We start from the raw sequence: 4,478 nt of genomic DNA on the forward strand, positions 1-4,478 counted from the left end.
CCGGGTGGTGTGGTGGCTCATGCCTGTAATCCAGCACTTTGGGAGGCCAAGGTGGGTGGATCACTGGAGGTCAGGAGTTCGAGACCAGCCTGACCAACATGGAGAAACCCCATCTCTACTAAAAATACAAAATTAGCTGGGCGTAGTGGCACATGCCTGTAATCCCAACTACTAGGAAGACTGAGGCAGGAGAATTGCTTGAACCTGGGAGGCGGAGGTTGCAGTGAGCCGAGATCACACCATTGCAGTCCAACCTGGGCAAAAAGAGCGAAACTCTGTCAAAAAAAAAAAAAGAAAGAAAGAAGAAAGAGAGAGAGAGAGAAATGAAGGAAGGAAGGAAGGAAGAAAGGAAGGAAGGAAGAAAGGAAGGAAGGAAGGAAAGAAGGAAGGAAAAAGAAAGAGAAAGAAAGAAATAGTCTAGGACAAGTCAGAAAGTCAAAGCAGGACATAGATGGTTCATGTAAGTTGTGATAAGATTTGTAAAGGGGAATTTATAAAAATAGGAATTTTGTTTGTAATTAAGTTAGCTGTAATTAAAAGGAGATTATTTTTCCTTTATAAGGAATAGTCCCCTATGTTAAAAGAAGGCTTGCTTAAGGTATTGATTTGCTCTTAATGAAATTATAAGAGCCGAGTGCGGTTGCTCATGCTTGTAATCCCAGCACTTTGGGAGTCCGAGATGGGTGGATCACGAGGTCAGGATATCAAGACCATCCTGGCTAACACAGTGAAACACTGTCTCTACTAAAAATACAAAAAAATTAGCCTGGCATAGTGGAGGGCGCCTGTAGTCCTAGCTACTCAGGAGGCTGAGGCAGGAGAATATCGTGAACCCAGGAGGTGGAGCTTGCAGTGAGCCGAGATCACACCACTGCACTCCAGCCTGGGCGATAGAGTGAGACTCCATCTCAAAAAAAAAAAAAAAGAAGAAAAAGAAATTATAAGAAAGTTTGCTTTCAACTCTTTTTTTTTTTTTTTTTTTTTTGAGATGGAGTCTTGCTCTATCGCCAGGCTGGAATGCAGTGGTACAATCTCGGCTCACTGCAAGCTCCACCTCCCAGTTCATACCATTATCCTGCCTCAGCCTCCCGAGTAGCTGGCACTACTGGCATCTATCACCATGCCCAGCTAATTTTTTGTATTTTTTAGTAGAGACGGGGTTTCACCATGTTAGCCAGGATGATCTCGATCTCCTGACCTCGTGATCCGCCCATCTTGGCCTCCCAAAGTGCTGGGATTGCAGGTGTAAGCCACTGTGCCCAGCCTGCTTTTCAATTCTATAACCTGTTTCCTTTGAAAAGTTATCAGATTCATATCTCAGAAGTCAAAAGGTTGTTGTGTCTTGCCACTTTCAGCTTTTTCTCCCCTTAAGAAGGCCAGAGATGATAACTCTCTTAGCCTTTTCATCAGCTCTAGCAACTTTTTCTCCCTCGGTTCTCACTGCTGTTATGGCCTGATGCTGAAATATCTTATCTTACAGGTCTAAAAAGCAGTGTTTTCCTTCAGTATAAATTGATTTGAGAACCTTGGCTTTTTCTTGATATATCTAAATTTTCAACGTAATCAGGAAATTCTTCATGCAGTTACTAAGAGTCATGTATTCCCCTGCCATCCTCAAAATCTTGAACATAGTCTTCCTGTGTCCAATTAAATTCCAATAGTTGCCGGGCGCGGTGGCTCAAGCCTGTAATCCAGTATCTTTTAATGCGGGATCGACGAGGTTTGAAAACGAGACCATCCTGGCTATCGCAGAAACCCCGCTCTCATTAAATACAGCTAAAATTAGCTCGGGTTTAGGTGGCGGAAAGCCAGTCCCAGCTACTCAGGAGGCTGAGGCAGGAGAATATGCTGAAACTGGGAAGTGGAGCTTGTAGTGAGCCTATCACACTGCACTCCAGTTTGGGCATGAGTAGAGACTGCCTCAAAAATTCCAATAGTTTTTCATCAGGTTTGACTTCAGTTTATATAAATGGGCTTCACACAAAGAGAGGCAGTTACATTGCAGAAGGGGTTTTGTTTTGTTTTGCTTTTTCGGTAACTGGCTTAAGAAATAAGATTTTATGTTTCATCAAGACAGTTCCTGTGCTGTCTTTATTAGGTCTTTTTTTTATTTTTTATTTTTTGAGACAGAGTCCTGCTCTGTCACCTGGGCTGGAGTGCACTGGTGTGATCTCAGCTCACTGCAACCTCCAACTCCCAGGTTCAAGCAATTCTCCTGCTTCAGCCTCCTGAGTAGATGGGACTTCAGGTGCATATCACCGTAGCTGGCTAATTTTTTAGTAGAGACAGGGTTTCACCATGTTGGCCAGGCTGGTCTCAAACTCCTGACCTCGAGTGATCCGCCCGCCTCAGCCTCCTTAAGTGTTGGGATTACAGGCGTGAGCCACCATGCCTGGCTTTATCAGGTCTTTTGAACGCTGAAAGATTTAAAAGGGTTAAAGTTTTTACATCCACATAACCATCTGTATTGCCCTTAAAGGCTTTTGATTATCACCAAACAACTATTGTTTTACAGTGATCTGTGGTTCCGTTTTGATCAAATATTTTGAGTCTTTTTAACATCTTTGATAAATGCCATCAGAATCAAATCCCAGTATAAGACTCTGACCTGTGGCTGGGGTTTATCAAAGCTTTAAAAATTAATTACTACAAGATTGTAAAATCTTTTTACAGTTTCCAGTCAGGCCATGGCCTTCAGTGTCACCAATAAAAATAAAGTGTTTTCTTTCTTTCTTTTTTTTTTTTTTGAGACAGAGTTTCACTCTTGTTGCCCAGGCTGGAGTACAGTGGCGCAATCTCAGCTCACTGCAACCTCTGTCTTCTGGTTTCAAGCGACTCTCCTGCCTCAGCCTCCCAAGTAACTGGGATGTTGGCCAGGCTGGTCTCAAACTCCTGACCTTGTGATCCACCCACCTCAGCCTCCCAAAGTGCTGGGATTACAGGCATTAGCCACTGCGCCTGGCCATAAACTGCTTTCTGAGACACAGGGACAGACTTGTATCCATTTAATATAATTAATTATATGCCTCAGTACTAAATAATTTGAATGTTTAGCTACCTATGAGCTTCCTTTCTGTCATTCTCAAAACGATGCAGGCTTATGACCTTTTTTCCCCCCTCCTCCTCCTCCTCCTAGCCTTTTTGCTTGAAACATTGTTAATTCTTCATATTTTGTTTTACCTCCAGAATTTGAAACTATTTAATGTCTCCAGGCTCAGGGACTATTGCATGAGATTATAAGGGCCAGTTTTGAAAAATAAAATTAGTTCAGGCCCTCCAAATCAAGGACAGACACACACATGCCACAACAGCTAAACAAAATGCTTCTGTTTTGTATAGCTCATTGCTACAAGCCAAAATTACATTTGATCAAATGCATAGAATTTATAGATAAGTCAGTTGCATCACCTTGTCTTTTGGCTTTTGGTTTTTGGCTCCTATGTTGCTTAAAAGGGGTTTTAAGATGAGTGAGTGCCTGTCCACCTCCATTTCGTCTGGCCTAGCATATTTCGTCTGGCCTAGCATATTTAACTGTCTTTTGATTCTCTTAGCCACAGGGGTCCCACTTAGGCACATAATATAGCCAGGACAGGTAGCACACCATCCTGGCATCGATATGGGGCAGAATAAAAGCTTGGCCATGATACTGCCTCTAGCATACTATGACCAGAAAAAAACAAAAAACAAAAAAAAACACCTGAAAATCTAGCTCAGGCCACAACAGGAAGTGGGTAGGGAGAGGGAGAGTCAGTCAGGCCTCACTATATCTCCTCGCCTTGGAATTCCACACATATTTGCCCTGATGGTACCACCAATTATAATTCTTCTTGTCCCCCTTGGAGGGCCTTAGTCTCTCTACAAACAACCGTGTCATTCTCAATTCCTGTAACTGCTCCCCATAATACTGGTATTGCCTTAAATTACTACTTTCCCCCCATCCCATTCATGCTTAAACCAAAGCACCCCTTGAATAACACAGGTCCTAAACCTTTTTTTTTTTTTTTTTTTTCAGAGTCTTGCTCTGTCTCCCAGGCTGCAGTGCAGTGAAGTGACCCTCAGCCTCTCGAGTAGCTGGGATTACAGGCATGTGCCACCACACCCGGCTAATTTTGTATTTTTAGTAGAGACAGGGTTTCACCGGATTGGCCAGGCTGGTCTCAAACTCCTGACCTCAAGTGATCCACCTGCCTCGGCCTCCCAAAGTGCTGGGATTACAGGCCTGAGCCACCACGCCCAGCGGTATTTAACGTTCTTAACAGCTCCCATCCCATTCGGGTCTGTGACCCACAGTAGATATCTGTGGCTATATGGACGCCCACTAAATCAATCAGCCTAAAAATAGCTCATTCCTCATTTGAGACCAGGGGTACCAATGTGTTGATAACATGTGGTTCAAAGGTCAACATACAGTAAGACAGACGAAGCCTTCTAGTATTCAATTATACAACATGACTTGCCCAGGAGCTAAGCCAGCAATT

This window comes from Papio anubis, chromosome 12 (genome assembly GCF_008728515.1).
Source record: "Papio anubis isolate 15944 chromosome 12, Panubis1.0, whole genome shotgun sequence".
NCBI classification, from domain to species: Eukaryota; Metazoa; Chordata; class Mammalia; order Primates; family Cercopithecidae; genus Papio; species Papio anubis.